At 40.1% G+C, this 19,163-nt stretch overlaps 1 long non-coding RNA gene across 2 annotated transcripts in view; it reads left to right on the top strand.

Annotated features, from left to right (window-relative positions):
• LOC115031283 overlaps positions 1-5,958 on the top strand; it is a 46,041-nt gene extending 40,083 nt beyond the window's left edge. For both annotated transcript variants that reach the window (XR_003836882.1, XR_003836881.1), the window contains exon 3: positions 3,465-5,958. This is a non-coding gene — a long non-coding RNA (uncharacterized LOC115031283). The remainder of the gene's footprint in view (positions 1-3,464) is intronic.
• Positions 5,959-19,163: the final 13,205 nt, after the last annotated feature.

Raw genomic sequence — 19,163 nt, 5'->3', positions numbered from 1 at the left:
GAGAGAGAGAGAGAGAGACTGGCCATGGCCAAGAGGAGGGAAGGGGGGAAGAGAGAAAAAGAGAAAAGGCTAGAGAGTAAGAGGTTAGAGAGAGAGAGCGTGAGGAGAGAGAGAGTAAGAGAGTGAGGAGGGGCCAAACAGCCCCTCTTATGGTGGGCTGTTATCTTGCTGTTGCTAGGTAACTGGGAGGAGTCTAGCCTGAAGGTCAGAAGCTTGAAACATTGTCTACATAGCCACATGCTTCTCTGGTGAGGGCTGTTGGGTGGTAACTTCAACAGGAGTCAGGGGTCCAGGAGACATGAGGGAAAGCCTTCCATCCCATGTAGGTGGGGATTACCACCACTGGGTTTCATCAGGGGTCACACCTCAACTCGACTGGAGACCAGCCTGTCTGTGCATAGCCTATTGCCCTACAATGAGGCATCCACACTTCTTCAGGGTTTTTATTTTTCAAAAATCAAGATATGGTTAGTAAACTTGAAAGCTCACTACTCAAGTGTACAGTCCAAATGCCCAGCTGTTCCTGGCTGCACAAGATCCATCTAAGAGGTAGTGAAAGGCAGAGATTTCAGAGTTTGCTCAGACTCACCAAATCACAGTCTCACGCATAGGGGGTTAGGACTTACAGAAGTGATTGTGCCAGGCAGAGGGGGTTGGATATTGTTGTTATATAGAATATGTTTGTTTATATGACACTGCTCTGTGCTCCTTCTCAATGATGTTCTTTGGTAATGTTGCTACCCTTCCTCCCTGACTCCCCTCCACCCCTCTCCGTTTCTCCCTTTCTCTCTGTGGTGTCTGTATGTGTCTGTGTGGGATGCGCACATGCCTGTGGTGAGTCTGGTGGTTAGAAGATGATGTTGGGTATCTCCTTAAACTGCTCTTTCTCTCATTTGTTGAGACAGAGTTCCACTGTCTCATCCATTCAGTGGGGCCCCTGCAGCACTGGGATTAGACATGTACCACTGTGCCTGGTTTTGATATGAGTCATAGGTTTCTGAACTTGGTCAGGTCTTCATGCTTACTCAGCAAGTCTCTTACAAACCAAATTAAGCACTGCCCTGCCCCCCACAGCCCTTGAATATCCTTTTTATATATTTAAGTATGATCTTCTTTCTCTCCTCCTTCCTTGTCACTTTCTTCCTCATTTTCGACCTTTTCTTACCTTCCTTTCATTGCAGGGGATAGGGTCCAGGGCTTTGAACTAGGAGTCACTGAGCTACATAACCACAGTCTTAATAGATATTATAACCAGAGGGTGTTTTCTTTGTGCATCTCAGTGTTCACTCCTGCATATGATCACACCACATGATGGATGATTAGTTTATACAGTCTTGTGATGTTTGGGCTCCGATGGTGTCCCTAGAAATCCCCTTCAGAGAGACCTTCCAGCCCCCCCTCTAGGAGAATCCCTACACACAGAATGCTAGAGTGCCCCAAGAAGTTATTAGCACGCAGATTCTCATGCCAGGCTGCAGCCTGTCATCCAGGAAGGGAAAATGAATAACCGGATGACATCAATACACTGCTCTGGAGTTTACAAAGGATGATCTTTCTGTCTGTCTGCCATAAAAGCTGTGTGTTGTGCTCACGAGGGTTTACGTAGGCTTTGCTGAGAGCTGGGATTTGGAAGACCTGGGCTTTAGCTTTTAGTCGGCCCCTGGGTAATGCTGATTAAACCATTACTCTGGAGCTCACTCGCTTTTAAATTGAGACATTTCATTAGGGGAGGACCTGGGAGTGTAGGCTTCACTGTAGAATCATTTCTAAAGCAGCCACTTTTTCTATGTGCTCTGAGAGAAGGTCTTTTTTTTTTTCAGTCTTACCTTGGCAGCTCTTCTGTTTTGTTTGTTTGTTTGTTTTTTTGAATCAAAGTGTCTGAAGAGTCTTGGTGTAGGTCTGATAAGATTAAACAAGTAGCGTGTAAAGATACATTTCTCTCCTTGCTTCTTTATCTCTTCCTTCTCTTTTCTTCTCAGATTCTGGTAATCTAGACTTTCATGGGTTCAAGCTCCATTTACAAATTGTCATTATGCCATGGGAGTGTTTGTGTCACTGTGTTGGTTACTATTCTATTTCTGTAAAGAGACACCATGTCTATTAAAAAGATCATATAATTGGAGGCTTGATTACAGTTTCAGATGGTGAGTCCTTGATCATGTTGCTGAAATAATAGCTGAGAGCATACACCTTATCCACAAGTTGGAGGGAGGGAGGAAGGGAGAGAGAGAGAGAGAGAGAGAGAGAGAGAGAGAGAGAGAGAGAGAGAGAGAGAGAGNNNNGAGGGGGGAGGAGGAGGAGGAGGAGGAAGGGGGGGGAGGAGGAGGAGGAGGTATGGCTTGAGCTCCTGAAATTTCAAAGACCACCCCCAGTGACACATCTTAAACAAGCCACACCTCCTAATCCTTCCCCAAACAGGTCCACCAATTAGGGACCAAGTATTCAAACCTTTGAGCCTATAGGGACCATTCTTATTCAAACTACCACATTCAGCTACTGATGGTTTTGTTTTGTTTTGAGAAAGAATCTCTGTATGTGGTCCTGGCTGGCCTGGAAGATGTTGAATAGACCAGCCTGGCCTTGAACTCACAGAGATCTACTTGTCTCAGTCTCCCAATTACTGGTCATTAAAGGTGTGTGCTACCATGCCCTGCAAACAATTGTTAATAATACTCTAATGTGAAAAATGCAGACCTAGTGATTAGAAGACTTTCCATCCAACTGTTATCTGTTGTGTTAGAGAAACTCGAGTGGACAATTAAATATAGCATGGCTCTGGGTTCCTGGACTTGAGAAAGGGGACAGGTGGACAGAACAAGGGTTTGGTGATTTTCTTTAATACCTAAGTGGTGGCACTATAATATGCCTTTGATGGCTTTGGTAAATTATGCCCCAAACTAGAAATCCCTCATCTAGACTACCTATCCTTTGGAGAGGGAGGGTCATTCTGTCCTATTTTGTTAATGACTTTAGGAACTAATCATATCGGTTGCCCAGGAATTGAACATGGCTTGGGTAACAGTGCTTCTGACTTTTCATGGGATCTTAAATCCAAGTTTGTCCCTAATATTAGCATGTACTTGGCTCTTAGTCCAAACAATTCTCCCTTTGGGTCAACTCCATACAATGTTGCACAAAGTTTTACGTTCCTGGACTTTTTCTTTTCCTCTTATACCCTGCCTTAGCTCATTTATGTTATAAATCATATGCATGCAGATTCACTTGGATTTAATTGCAAGTATTGTTTTTATTTTTTTCCGGATACTGCAAATTTGATAAAGGAACAAAGGATGCTTCGGTAGATTTTCCATGTTCCTATAGTCTACTCTACTGTCTGAAAGAAAACACAAACTTCACTTAAAAGTCAACGAATCCTTCATCAGGCTTTGTTTAAGCTTTGTGTTTACCAAGATCTCCACTTTTGCTGTGGCTTAACTTTATAATCTTTCATTTATAATTTACAGAACCAGAGGGAAACCTACTCCCAGAAGAACATCTCCCTGTACTGCTTTCCCACTGCTATGGAGTGTCTTGAACACTGGTCCCTGGACACCAACTTCAAGAAGACTTCATGGATGGCTGTCCAGTCTTATGAGCCACAGTTTCCCCTCTACACTTTCTTCACTCCAGTGAGGCTCTTATCAGGGTCAGATCAGAGATGAACCAGCTGGACAACAGATTGGAGTGCTGACCTCTTAGAGTGCTAACAGTGAACAGTGTGGGGTCATATCTATAGAGAAAGATAATAAGAAGAAAACACCCTACATGCAAGGGAGAGGGATGTTTCATAATTTCTTAAAGATTGAAATCAAGGAACAATCAAAATATAGAGGAATGTGGATGTATTTTGCTGCAGGACTTCTGTTTTTGTCCCCACTGGAATATGTATTATGGTATTCCTGTTGGATCAGAACTCAGGGGCAAGGCTAAGCATTCCAGTGGTCCCCCTACTTAGCTCTTGTCCTTTCCTAAGAAACACCAACTCATTAGTCTCTATATTACTTCTCTGTACTGTAGATCTGCATTCTTGATCTGAAAGATATTGGCAATGACACTCTTGTATGATAAAGGTCAATGATAAGAGTACTTCAACCCCCCCTTGAACTTTTTGTTTATACATCAAATGGTGACATTGTGTATTGAGCTAATTAGATCAATGGAGTCACAGGGTGATACTGAACTCTTTAAAAATATTTGGCTGAAACATGACATTGTAGTTATTTGTAGAAGAGAACATTATGGAATATGAAAAACATCACAGAACACAGAACTAGAAGCAGGTAGACGTTGTTCCTTTTCCGTAGAGCTTTCATCCAAATGTCTCTGTAGAAAATAGTGGCTATCATATATATGTAGCCACATAGATGTCCTTGAGTGTACCCTGTAGTCAGTGGGAGAGTTCCTACTGCCACAGTCATGGCCATGGCTATGTTCTCTAAGCCTATATTTTATAAACACTCTGTGAACCTTGACTACTTTTATTTAGCAAGCATTGCAAAGTCCTGGGATGCCAGAGAAGTGCCTGGGGTTGGCAGGGCTTCTAGAGAGGGAAGTGTTAAATGATTTGAGCCAGAAAACAAACAGGGGATGGGGTTCAGAACTAAGGATTCCCTCTATTCTATGTAGGAAACCACAACAGGAAATATGCTGGGCATGGAAACTTTGATACCTTAGTTTTAGTTCTTTTTAAAAATTAATACTAAAAAGCTATGCGACTGTAGGTAAGCCATTTCCCATCCCCTATGAATGTCTCCCAAATGACTTCAAACTCCTTCTAGTTCTGAAAGGCTTTTAACATCAGGGCCCAGGCTCCAATGGCCAGTTTCAAAATACCCTCCCTTTTGTTGTTAGGTTACATAAACATTGTTCTTTTTTAGGGAGGGTCTCCTTTATCAACTTTTAAAAACACACATCAGGTTCTCTGGTATTAAAAAGATGCTATCTCTGAGTCCCCTACCATCCGAGCTGCCTGCCTTTCCTCCTGCTCTTTCCTTATTCCCATCCCTGTGCTATGCAGTATGCATCAGGCACGTGTTAGGTTTGCAGGTACATGATAGGTAAAGTGAACACAGAGGGTCTTCCCATTCTCTTCTGGAATTTTCTTTGGAGGGAGCCTGTTGTATCTAGACAGACCGTGCTGTGGTACCCCTGAGGTAACCACCTCCAGGCTTCACTCTGCCTAAGCAATTTTGCTGTGCACTAAGATACACATTTAAGTAACTGTTTAGATTACCACAAGAACGTTCTCCAGGTATGAGGGAAAGAGATAATTTCCTTCTGAGATGTGTATAGGAGAACCCTCCATCCTGGGAAGCACAGTGACTACTCTCTGCATCCCATCCTTGCCCAGGGAAAGCTAATGTTTCTCTGTGTTATCCCTGTGACTTGCCACTTTTTAAAAAAGGAATGGGAAAACAAGAAACAGACAAAAATGTTGTCTGATCTCATTGGAAATCCTTTTAAGAATTAATCCTTTCTATCTCCTTCATTATCAACAAATCTATTGAATACTTATCTCTGAGTCCAGGGCATATTTTATAATACATAAAACAATGGAATTTCAAAATTGGAGCACTGACATATAATATTGGTTTTGGGTATTTTTATTATAGGGAATGACTTTAGACATTGCAATTTATGACTTAACTGGTAAGATGGGTGACTCTTGACTTTCAATTTTCATTTTCAGTTCAGGTCAAGGAATAGCTTCCTTCAGGTAATGTCTATACCCTCCTATGACTAAGGCTCTAACTATCTCTGTTGCTTTTCTTTATGTAGGCATATGTTAGTATTTATTTTCTATATGACAAATGTATTAAAGAAAGCATGAAATTAATGAGATAAACTTTTCGGATAGGAGTTTAGAAAATCAATGGGCCAAGATAAATAAATGAAAAATCAACTTAAATAATTAACATATTCAAGATATATTGGAATAAATGTTTATTGTACCCTTTTGGTTTTGTCTTGGGTTATTTTTTTCTTATCTTATTGATTTTCTTTCTTTCCTTTTTTGCTTTTTTTGTCTGTTTTGATTTTTGTTGTTGCTTTTCTGCTTTTTTTTTTCTTGTTGATGTTGTTTGTTTTTTGAGAAAGAACAGAAGGTTGGGTGGATAGGGAGGTGGGGAAGATCTATCTGGATGGAGTTGGGAGGAGGGAAAATACACAATCAAAATGTATTTTGTGATGGGCAGGGCATAGTGGTACATGTCTTTAATCTCAGCACTCTGGAGGCAGAGGCAGGTGGATCTCTATGAGATGGAGGCTAGCCTGGTATACAAAGTGAGACCAGAACATAGGGCTGCCTCAAAAACTTTTCATATATATATATATATATATATATATATATATATATATATATATAAAATGTTTGCTTTTTGAGACAGTCACAGATAACCAAAAGTGGTCTTGCAATGATGTAAACATGCCCAGCTAATTTTCAAATATTGTAGGGCAGCATTTCTCCCTTTGTGCACAAGTGGAGTCAGCAAACTCATATAATTCTAACCATTCTGGTGAAAAGGAGAACTTCACACTTCCAAGTGTGAAGCCTTGTGTGAAAGATCCGAGTATCTGAATAGTAGCCCTGTGAAAGGTAAATTTATGAATGGTCTGGTGTGTTCTTATTCCAGCCATTGACTTTAAAGCAACTAAATATGCTTTCTTTATCCTTCAAGAGAAAAGAAAAATCATATTTTTCCAAGCAATTAAAATTCTTCTGCTGCAGGTAGGAAGAAGGAATTAGGAGTTATGTCTCCTTGTATATAATTGCAAGTTTCATCTTTCTTGTTTTAATGATTGACAGAAAACTGATAAACTGAGACATCTCCTTATTAGGGTTGAATGTACTCTCTTGGTGGCCCCATTGCTAATTTGTTTGACTATTTTCCATGATTTCTTACTCTGTAATGGAAAGGTTTATTAAATATGAGGGTTGCAAAGCTTTCTGAATAATAATGAACTTATTTGCCAAAATTTAAATGTTCTTCTTGTCAGTGAATGCCTGTCTCACTTAACAGGCACCAAATTGAATAATGAAGAAAATTAGACTCTATCGTACCCTCAAGAGAAATCTCGTGTGAATTGTAATAGAAAATTGAGGGAGAAAAGGGTCATATTGTAGCAATAACACTAGATAATTTGGATTATTTTAAAAAAGGATGAACTTAGGGAAGCTCAGGTCTTTTCAAAGAAACACACATTTGGTTAATTCATGCAAAATGCTGGTTTCTCCTCAACCCAGGTGGTCTATACCTATTGCCAGTTTACAGAAAAAGGAAGCCAGGTGGGTAGAAAACATGTGCCAGGTTTCTGAGCTTACAATCCACTAAACTCATTCTCATATGAGGACTTTATATACCTGTGATCGAGTGGGAAAATCAATAACCTGGAAAAATGAGTACCATTTTCCAAAGAGGATGGAATAAAGAGATGGAATTTGGGAAATTGCTGCAGTTCTTCCTATAAGCACACCACAGTGAGTCTGTCCTCTCTGGGGTGTTTAATGCCATCATTGTGGTTATGGCTAAAGAAGTATCTGATCATGCTGTCTTTCCTTTACTGCCACCCAGGGGCATCATGTGAACAATATGGCTGTCCCATGACTAGGGAAGCAGGATGGGGGAAATTCAGCAAGCACACCAACTGCAAAGGATGGTCAGGCTTAAACATGGGGTGTATGTGGAGTAAAATCAAGCAGCCAAGGGGCGGTGAATGAAAGGGCAGCAAATGAAAAGGTGATAAGGACCACAGATGAAAAGCAAACCTTTTGCTCCTGACAGGAATCCGAGAGAGGGACACATTCACCACAAAAGGATGAGACCAGGAGGCTCTGGAGGCTGAGAAAATAATAAAAAGGAGAATAATGAATGCCTCTGGGGTAAAAACAAGATTTTCTGAGACTTCAAACAAACTAACAAATGATAGGAAAATAAAAAGGACAGCCAAGGTCCTCAAAGCCCATGGAGTTCTTACAAGTAAACCATGGAACTGGAGAGCTGAATGGTATTCCCAGACAACAGGGGACAAGGCAGGACAGTGAGGAAGCAAGACTTGTGTGTAAGGCCTGTTTTTCAACCCACGAGAGGGAAGGTTTAGGCAGGAGCAACTCTGGCACATGACGCTGGACTTTACCCCCAGAGAAGAAAAAACTTGCTAATCTTACTTAGAGCAGTACTAGTTTATACTATTTTATCTGGGGATGGGAAAAATATTTCTTTATTTCCCCTAATGAGATAAAAAAAAAAAACCAACAAAACCAACCAACCAACAAACAAACAAGCCCCTTAATTGTTTATGTGTGGGAGGCTTTTGAGTTAGGAATCTCCATTTTTTTCTTCCTAAAATGATAATTAAATTTTGACAATTAAGTAAATAGACAGAGAAGATGAAGAGATTTACAAACCATTTCAATTCCTTGCTTGCTCAGATGGAAATAAAGAATTTATCAAGTAGAGAGGGAGACAGAGGAAGAAGACAATGGAGCGGAGGAAAGGCTGCCTGTCCAGTAAGATGGTCCAATTTGTGAGAAAATCAAATGAACAATCGAGTTTGAAGGACGTGTGCAAGAAGGAGTATGAAATAATAAGATATTTAGAAGGGAAAATTACTTGGGAAAGTGAGTGTGAATGACGAATTGCATGGGAGATGATTAAGGACTGGGGAGGCAGGGGGTGGGGGAGGGGATAATTGGATCGAGAAGCCGAGTGTGACTAAGAGGCTGTAGAAGGACAAGTTCAGACTCTGCGTGGCGATCCAGCAACCTCTGGGGAAGGTGCATGAGCTAGAGACAACGGTGGAAAGGACCAAAAGAGTTCATGGTCCCCACAAAAAGTCACGAACAATAGACAGAATAGACAGAATGAAAGCACACCAGGAGGAACACATTAGCCTGTATTCTTTGTTCATTTATGAGTAGACTGTTCTTCATCTCCCTTGCTAAGAGGCTGATTTATAACATGATTGCTATTAATGGAAAGAAAAGGTAAGCATTATCATGGAAGTTAAGAAAAAGATCCCATCTAGAGTAACTGAAGCCTTGGGGTGGGGGGGAAACAAGCCCCTACCACAGCATTTAATATAAGATCTCCAAATTCAGCATCCCAGAGAAGATGGTAAGATCAATTATCCAAATAGATGTGTAAGTAGGGAGGAAGTTTAAACTGCTGTAAATACTTCATATTTTTCTCCAACATTTTCCCATCCATAAAAATGATTGCCATAAGTTACAAAGCTTTTGGATATTGTTTGAAACACTTATGTGAGAGGATTTATAGCAATGTAAAGTCGTAGATGCAATATTAATTGAGAAACTGTTCATGCTGCAAACTGATGTAAATACCCGTGATTTCTCCCTTTGCTTTCCTCTGCTTGTGCTGAGGATTCCTTGCAAACAGACAGCACAGACCCCCTTTGGAGGGAAGCTGATAAAATAATTTAGCTGGAAGGGCTTAATGAGATAATGATGCTAAGGCCAGTTAACACCTAATGAGCACGTAACCACGAGGGATGATATTGTTGCTTATTAATTATAATGATGATGTGGAGGAGAGAGGTAAGGTGGCACTCGGTTAGCAGAGAGTACTCAGGAGTATGACTGACTCCCAGAGGCAAAGCCACTGTCAGCTGGCTTTAGAACTAGGTCAACATTTAGCTGTGTTTGGAATTTATGGCTGCTGGTTCGGACTGGCTACCACAGAGCTAGAGGCCATGCAAAAAGTAATGGACACTTTCCTGATGGTAGGTAGAGCTGAGGATGAGTCCTGTGTGAATTCCAGGTCATATGCAGAAACAGAGACTGCGGGTGAAGTTCTGGGCGAGTCTGTTTGATGACAATTCTGCAGTATTCATTCACAGGCAGACACATAGGTGCCCAGAATGAACTGGGCACGCTTCGCTTCTAGGTCAATGACCTTCCCCTTCACCACTGAGCCTGGTAAGTCAGATATGGAGTGTAGCTATGTGATTGGTTTTTGTTTTTTAAACTTGCCTTAGAGAAGGAGTCCAGAAGGTTTTCCTTCCTTCCTCTCTCCCTTGTTCCCTCCCCATTTCCTTCCTTCCCCATCTCTCTTTCCCTCCCTCCATCGCTCTCTCCTTCCATCGCTCTCTCCCTCCTCCCTCCCTTCCTCCATCACTCCCTCCCCCCATCACTCCCTCCCTCCTTCCCTTGCTTCCTTCCTTCCTCACTTTCTGCTATAGTCACAGATCAGCTTGTTTCTCATCCACCATCAGAGACGCTTCTTTCTGAAGCAGATGGGAATACATATAGAGACGCCCCCGCAAGACAGACATGCAAAGGGTGAGAGACTCTGAAACAGCCCTCAATGGGATGTCTTCATCAAATGCCTTTTCTCAAGGCTTGGTGAACACCGCCAAAAGAGGCAGAAAGAGTATAAGAGCCAGAGGGGACAGAGGACACCAAGAAAACAAGGTTATCTAAATCAACATGAGCAATAGTCACATCAGAAGCTGAGATAGTGTGCCCATGGCCTGTCTGGTATATCAGGTCCTTTGTGTGTATATTACGGCTTCCAGTTTGGTGTTTCTATGGGATCCTGAGCTTACGGATCTCCAACTCCTGTGCCTCCTCTTGGGCTCTTTTCCTTCTGTTTGTTTTGTCCAATTCCAATGTGTTAGTTTTAATTTTATTACATTTTATTATCATCACCCCTTAGAAGCCTGTTTTCTAATGAGAGACAGAAAGGGTGTAGATCTGGAGGGAGAGAGAGGTGGAATGAACAGGGAGGAGCGAAGGGAGAGGAAATCATAATTAGGATATATTGTAAGGAAAAGATATCCATTTCAATAAGAGGCAAAAAAGGAAAAAAAAGCAAAAATACAAAACAAACAAACGAATGAACAAAAACCCAACAGTGTTCATTTTCTAGAACTTCTGGAACAAGTCACTGAGCTTTCGGCCAGCCTTGAAGACTCTCAGCTGGGAAGTGAGGTAAGTAGGTAGGTGGTAGGCGCAAGGCAAGGAGCCAGTGAAGACTGCTGACTCCCATATGAGCATCCCTTTGATTTCAGTATCTCTGCTTCCTCTGAGCTCTCGCTTGAGCGGTTATAGTAACACATTTATATAAAAAGCCCCATGCTTGAAACCCATCTCCCACGTTCCCCTTCACACTCCTGTGCCTTCCAGCCTGTGGAGGGAGAGACGCTGAACACATGTACTTCTCTCTTCGGAAACAGAAGCAAAGAGAATCAGAGGATGCAGCTTCTCTCACCTACCCAGTGTTCACAGACCACCATCCCTCCACATCCCAAGACTAACCAGCTGCATATGGTGGTGCACATCTGAGTTCTAGCATGCAGGAGGCTTAGGGTAGGAGATTCTTATTGTGGAGTTCTGATGGGGTTACATTGAGAGACTCTATTCCAAAACAAAACAGCAACAGCTTTTGCCCCCCTGAAAAAGATTCCAGACACTAAAGATGCCTATTTTGTCAATTTAGTTAATAATTCATTTTATGTGAAAGAAACTATATCTTCTGATTTTCCCTGGCAAGTAAATAATTTCAGTAATTCTAATTTGATTGCAATCTGTATAATATGCTCCTCTAAAAAGTGCCAATGCAATAATCACTGTCACACAAAGGAACATGATTTCTTAGCCACACAGCCTCATTAACAAAAAAGGGGGTCATCGAAGCCAGGGCTTCTGAATTTTTTCTATTCATAGCCCCTTTCCCTTGAGAAAATTTTGTATGACTCCATGTATGTAAAGTAGTTATATAAATCAAACATTGGCTCATAATAAATCATTAAGAAATAGACTTTTAAATAATTCTTTTAATACAAATAATTGTATATATTAATATCAAACAAAATCTGTATACTAAAGACATTCATTGTAACAGAAAGAGTTAAATCTTAGTAGAATATTTGATATTGCCGGACATGGAACATCTTCAATATTCTCCAGAGTTGTTTATTACTTTGATTTTATACTCATCAATGCTGAGAATACTACTTTATATAAAAATTTACAAAATGACACAAGTATAGGTGGGGTCATTTCAGAGATTGTTGCCAGTTCTACCTAATCCAAAGCCAAGATTCATTCAATAAATTTAAAATATAAAGCGAGTCAGTACATAAAAGAGCAAATTTAAAAAAATCTAACATTTGAATCCAGTAAAATCTAAAAATATAGCAATTTGATATACTAGAAATAATGACAAGTCCATATTGAAAGTCTATGTTCTCCACAATTAAACCATTGTGTCTCTAAGCTGGCAGAAAACCTTGTATAGACAATAAAATCATTGTAATACATGGAACAGAGACTTCTCAGGTCAGCTTTTGTTGATGTTGCCTACAACACGTACAGCGTGATAGGTGCATGTTCTGTGCCCTTAGCACCAAGGACACAATCAACAAACATGCAGCCTGCAACACAGGCAGGCACAGCCAGAAGCACCTCAGACTTACTGTGCACTTGAATTGAAATTAACTCTTGGTTACTGCACATTCGAAACCCTTCACAGCTGCTGCGTTCTTTGCAACCCCTAGATTCCGTTGTGTGACCTACACGTGGGTGTGCCTCCACATCAGAGGCTGAGTTTTAAGCATCTCCTGAATGACGGGAGAATAATGTTGCATCATGGTTAAGCTAGAGGTGTAAGGCGTCAGAACAGAGAGGCGTCTCCTTAGAGCATCTGTTTGAAAGTAACAGAGACAGCCAGTTTCTTTTTCATAAGAACGTTAGCACCTAGGACTTTAAATTGTCTCTCAAATATTTACCTCAGCATCTTCTAGACAAAGCTCTAGCTTCAGACTTCATTACTTTATATATTGGTTTGCAGTGCTCGTGACTGAACCTAGGATCTTGTGAATGCTATGCAAGGACTCTTGCTTTACCTCAGCTCTAAACTTAGTCTCAATGAACATTTGGTTTTACATTCTCAAATGCCCTTTTGAAAACTGTTGGTTTCAATTTATTCTCTCTGTATCTCTCTCTCTGTCTCTGTCTCTCTCTCTCTCATTGAAAAGTGCTAAATTTTATTCCATGTGGTTGTATTTAGCAAAGGGTGAAAAATTAAAGTTACCCACGCATGAAATTTGGTTAAATAAAATTACAATAGAATACTATGTTGCCGTTTAAGGTGATGAGGTGGCTTTTTATATGGAAGCACTTTCAAGATATATAACTATCATTTACTAGGCAAGGTATAGAACAATATGTGCAGGGTGCTACTATTTGTGTATGCACATACATATGTATATTCAGTATGTTTATATGCATTGTGTGACTGTGGGAAGACATTTAAGGAAGTGATAATAGTGGTTGTCTCTGGGGAGAAACTGGCTAGGAGATTGGACTATCCTGTTGTCCTATTATATACTGTATCATGCTCATGTATTATCTATTCATATTTTTATAAGGCAGAAGGCAGAGCTATTTTTACTGAGATGGAAAAGTACAAAAGAGATATTGTTATGCATAAAAAGAAAATTACAGAATAGTATAAATAGTATATAATCCACTTTTTTGTAATCATAAGTATATAGACACATATAGGTATGGTGTATATATATACATATATGTATATATGTATACATATATACACATACATATATACACATATATACACATACATATATATACACACATATATATACACATACATATATACACACACACATATATACATATATATATGTATATATATGAGTATGTACCAACGTGTTAATAATGGTACACTCAGGTGAGAAAGAAAATGTGTGTTCATGCATAGACTTTCATTTTGTATCCTATGTGCTCCTCTTTTGTCAGACTTTTTTCATAACAACCATACCACACATCAATATGCAATAAAGAATTCATAGCTGGGCGTGGTGCACACACCTTTAATCCCATCACTCAGGAGGCAGAGGCAGGCAGATTTCTGAGTTCGAGGCCAGCCTGGTCTACAAAGTGAGTTCCAGGACAGCCAGGGCTATACAGAGAAACCCTGTCTCGAAAAACCAAAAAAAAAAAAAAAAAGAATTCATAAAGTATCAGTCAAACTGGACATTGAACAAACTTTCCACAGTAATCTTTAAGTTCAGCCATTCATGTTGTATCTCACAGACTCAGTTCTGATCTCTTCTTAAGTCTCCACTTGGAGGCTTCCTTAATCCTCTTTGAAACTTGCCCTATTTCTTCCTTATTTTCCAGTCCGCAACAGGGATTAGCTAAGGTTGTGACCAAGAAATCGTGCTAATACTAGTGTGGATCGTCTGTCTACCACTGTCTTTTTAGGTTAAATTAACTAATTGTTTTGGAGACAGGGTTTCGTGTTATCCCAAGCTGGTGGTGAGCTTGCTATGTAGCTAACGATGACCTTGAACTCCTGATCCTCCTGCATCTACCTTTGAAGGGATGGAGTTATGAGTGTGAAGTATGTTCCTGGTTTATGCAATACCAGAGATGAAGCTAGGGCTTTGCCTCTTTAGATGAGCACTCTACCAACTGAGATACATCCCTAACCATACCCATTTTCTTTGTATTTATCCAAAATGATGTGGCCTAAACCTCTTCTTTCACACTTTAGTCTTTGCTTTGGGTTAAGAAAAACTCTATTTTAAGAACGTACCCAAGTTTTCTGGATCATCTGTGTCTTCACACAAGCACAGTGTCTCACGGTTCTGGGTCTCCAGCCTCAGAAAGCAAACCCCAAGACGCCTCTTCTCTCACCTGCACACTTCTCTCAAACACTGCTCCAGTCCCCAGACCCTTTTGTGGCAAGTCTTCAAAATGTTTTGCATTTTTAAGATGTTTGGCCTCTGTGAAGCTATTCATGTCCCCTTTTATTCTTAAACCCACTGCTCCAAGTTTCAGCCATGACCAACTTATCTCCTTGATTTCTCTTTTCAAGGTCATGGGTATTAACTTGTGAAATCAGGGATCCTCATCTTCTCAATTTACGGCTCAAAGTCCTCTTTGACATTTTGTTTTCCCATCTACTCCTTTGCCCTCCTTGTCTCTTGAGTCTTCCCAAGAGACTATTTATTAAATTAATTCATTAATAGAGTCTATTTATTAAATTGGGTGACTGGTTTGGATGTTGGCTAGGGCTTTCCTACAAGAGCAAAACAAAGCAGTCAGATTCAGAACACACTTAGAAAGGAGAACTCCATTATAACGGTTCCTTCTTCACCTTGGAATGTTGGATTGCTCATGGCTCAGTTCTTGGATATCTGTCTTCTTTCTTTAAACTCATTCATTGGTGATATTATATAGCCCTTAACTTCGAATAGCATCTCATTGTTGAAATCCAATCAAAACTCCGACCTGCACCTAGACTTATAGATTCATTGTCTTTTTGACTCCACTCTTTGTGTAAAAGTCACCTGAAAGCTTAACAACTCCAGGATCCTTTCTGATCCTCTTCATGGTGGTAAATGACAAGTTCACTGGAGTTCTCCTTTCTTAGTGTGTTCTGAATCTGACTGCTTTGTTTTGCTCTTGTAGGAAAGCCCTAGCCAACATCCACTCCAATCACCCAATTTAATAAATAGACTCTATCTTTGTTCCTTAGGAATATGTGCTTGTATTTTAAATACATAAGTCAGTGTGCCATTGCTTTGCACAGCATTCTCAAATGGATTCTATCACATGGTCAGTAGAAAATGCTAAACTTTTCTGTAAACTTTAAGACTTTTGGTGCCCCTTAAAGTCACCTTTTATCTCTGAATTCACTTCATTCTTTCTCCCATCAGTGTTGTCCCCTTTAGCCAGCTTCATTTTCAGCATCCCAACAGATGCTGACAGATACACTGTTGATGGCTCTGACTAGTGTTTCTTATTACTTATCTGCTCTAGAATATACAGAAATAGATATTTTGTCTCACTTAATACTATATCTCTAACATTCAGCATGAAAAGATTGTTATAGAGTAATTTAAAAGAATGTTCTGAGTTTTCAAAAGAGATGGCAAGGGGTCCTCTTCAGGATATTTAGGTTAAAACAAAGCTGTTTCAACTTTTTTTTATTTTAGAAACTATGTTTCTAAATGTTTGTAAAAATAGAAGAGATAACTCCATCCACTCTTCATCTATTGCTACCCAAAGTGTTTTCTTTAGCTGTCCCTTCAATCTTTTCAGCTTCAGTTTCTTTAGTCTTTTATGACTTTTTAACACAGGTTTCTAGGATCCTCCCTCCCTGCCCTTATTCCACTCTCAAAAACCCAGGAACTCACACTCACACCAGACAAGCTCTGTGCCAGGGAGCTCTCTCTCCACCCAACTACAATTCTTAGTTCAGTGGTGGGCTTTCTTTTACACCAGATTCAAATTCTTTCACCAAGATAATGTATTTTGCAAGAGCAGGAAAGATTATTTTAATGAAATGGGGAAAATAGATTTAACCCTCTTTTTAATACTAATAAAGAAAAGAAAGAAAACAAATGAAAGATGTACATCTTTTAAGCCTACTGTTCTTCAAATAGAGATACTTACCAGCTTGCCTGCTCTGATTTCTGGAGAATGGCAATTTGTAGGCACTCCTGTGATTTATCTCTTATAGGAAGAACTGAATACAAACAGATCTATGGGTTATTTTATGTAAGTTCAGAGTTCTTTTTAATCATTTATTTTGATGTGTTCTTGTCATTAACTTACTTGCAAAACACTGTTTGTGTTCCTACTGTGTGCTATGTTGTCTCTGCTCACTTCAATTTCTTATCCAAGTGGATCTGGACCAAACATCACCTTTGAATCATTATAAGTCCTGAAAGATGTAAAAACTCCCATTTTCCAGCTAAGTCAGGTATACTTTATTAAATGGCCGTTCTTATTTAGATGACAATCTTTGACTAACTGATTTGTAGTATTAAAACATGAAAGAGAGCCCCTTACAACGTGGCTGAAGTGGATGAGATTACTCTCAATTTGCAAAGATAAGGCAGGGCCATCAAAGTGGATCAGCAAGATCTTGATAAAGATCTGTCATTCATTTGTAAGTCTTCTCCGTTATCTATGCCCGTAATTAGATGGCTTTGTGTTTTCATGGTGTCTCGATTTCCTGGATGCTCCACTTCTTCAGATTTTAATTTCTTTTTCATATTCCTTGTGTCCAGCTCTTCCACTTTATCCTCTAGTCCTGGTGTTCTATCTTCTGTTTGATTCATTCTACATGTGAGGCTCTCCTTTGAGTTGTCTGGTTGTGTCATTGGGTTTTTTCAACTCCATCTTTATTTATATCATCTTGAGTCCTCTTCTGTGTCTTTTCTTTATTGAATTCTGCTTTGAAGTCTTGGATTGGCTCTATTGTTTCTATCAGCCTGTGTTGTTGTTCTCTTGGGCACCACGTAGGCATTTATTCTCTTAACCTTTCTCTTTATGTTCACCGAGGCATTTCCTTGTGTCTTCTTTAAACTCCTCATGTTCTTTAATGAAGTTTATTATTGTTTTTCTAAATTCTGTATCTTGAGGTAATTATCATGGGCAAACGTTTCTAAATTGTAGAGGAGACACTGGCTTGATCTTTCATAGTGTATGTGTTTTTGTGATGAGATCTGGGTATGTCAACTTCTTTGGTTAGTTTCATATCTGATACAGACAAAGTAAGTTGGGGCAGAAGAGAGCTTGTAGGAAGGTGGGGTCTAGAGGCTGGAAATAGCTTAAGCTGAATGCAGTACCAGAAATGGGACTGATGTGAATACAGATCCATCACTGGAAAGTGTGGAGGTAGATCTCTGTGATGGGGGTGCATACATAGAAGGGAAGATCTGCAGACTTATCAGGCTAGACCTTAAAGAAAGCCGTGCAAGATCTGGCTGGGTAGAGAGATTGGTTGTGGCTCAGGAGGTTAGGGGATAAAGGTGCTTCCTGCCAAGCCTGAGAACCTGAGTTCAATGCCCAGAACTCACATGGTGGAAGGGGAGAAGGAGAGAACTGACCTCACAGAGTTTCCCTTGATCTGTGCACATGTGTTATCAAATATGTATGCCCAAACTCATAACCCCCATACCACGCACAAAGACACACACATAACAAGTAGATTCTCAGTTATGTTGTCTTTAAAGATAAGACTTTTTGGTTTAGTAATCAGTTAATGGAAGACACTAGTTAAATGAGTGTGTATTGAGCTTCTCATAAAAGCCCATTCACACACAATAAACATTAATTAGATAACTGTCTGCCATTGTTCTTCCACAATCTTATCTCCAGTATTAATAAGGTAAACATATGCTATTTGTCTAAACCGTTCCTACCTGTTGTTCCAGCCTAATTGCTAATTGCAGCCCTTTCCCCTCTACAGAGCCTTGGCATGGACAATAAATTATATGGTCAATTCAAGTATTAGGGTCTCCGTGATGAAGGATGGAGGCACCCTTCCTATTTATTGGTATTACCTTGTCACAAGCTGTGAAAACACTTTCCCTTTTGATTGTTTCTTCCTGACTTGTCACAAAGACCTTCACATAAAATCACTCTGTCCCATTAAAGTAATTATTGGGACCTTTCAGTAATGACCGCTTGTTTTAGCTTTACTCTTGAGACTCCAAACACCAAATGCAGAAATTGCTTTTGCTGGGTCAATATCAAATTCTTCAGTGACACTAGCCTTGTACAGGGGAAATACTGTCTCTTTAACACACACACACAAAATCTGCATTTCTCTATAGGAATATTATCTTGTAGAAAAAGGCTGAGACTTTCTGCTGACTTGTTTCTCTGAGTTCCTCCCTACTGAGTTTTTTATATCCCTCTGAGATGATCTCCTTCTCCTTCTCCTTCTCCTTCTCCTTCTCCTTCTCCTTCTCCTTCTCCTTCTCCTTCTCCTTCTCCTTCTCCTTCTCCTTCTCCTTCNCTTCTCCTTCTCCTTCTCCTTCTCCTTCTCCTTCTCCTTCTCCTTCTCCTTCTCCTCCTCCTCCTTCTCCTCCTCCTTCTTCTTCTCTTCTTCCTCCTCCTCCTTCTTCTCTTCCTCCTCCTCCTTCTTCTCTTCTTCCGCCTCCTCTTCCTTCTCCTCCTCCTTTCTCCTCCTCCTTCTTTCTTCTCCTCCTCCTCTTCTTCTTCCTCCTCTCTCCTTCTCTTACTCTTCTTCTTCTACCTTTTTTTCCTGCTGATTTATAGCTCAGTGAAAAACCCAGTGCAGTGTGTGACTGTAAGGAGTCTCATGTGTTATTCTGCACTGAGATTCTTGATGTCTCTGGAATTGCTCCTGGGGACT

This window comes from Mus caroli, chromosome 6, assembly GCF_900094665.2.
Source record: "Mus caroli chromosome 6, CAROLI_EIJ_v1.1, whole genome shotgun sequence".
Lineage (NCBI taxonomy): Eukaryota > Metazoa > Chordata > Mammalia > Rodentia > Muridae > Mus > Mus caroli.
Note: the sequence above shows the minus strand (reverse complement) of the source record. Positions and strands in the feature narration are given on the sequence as shown.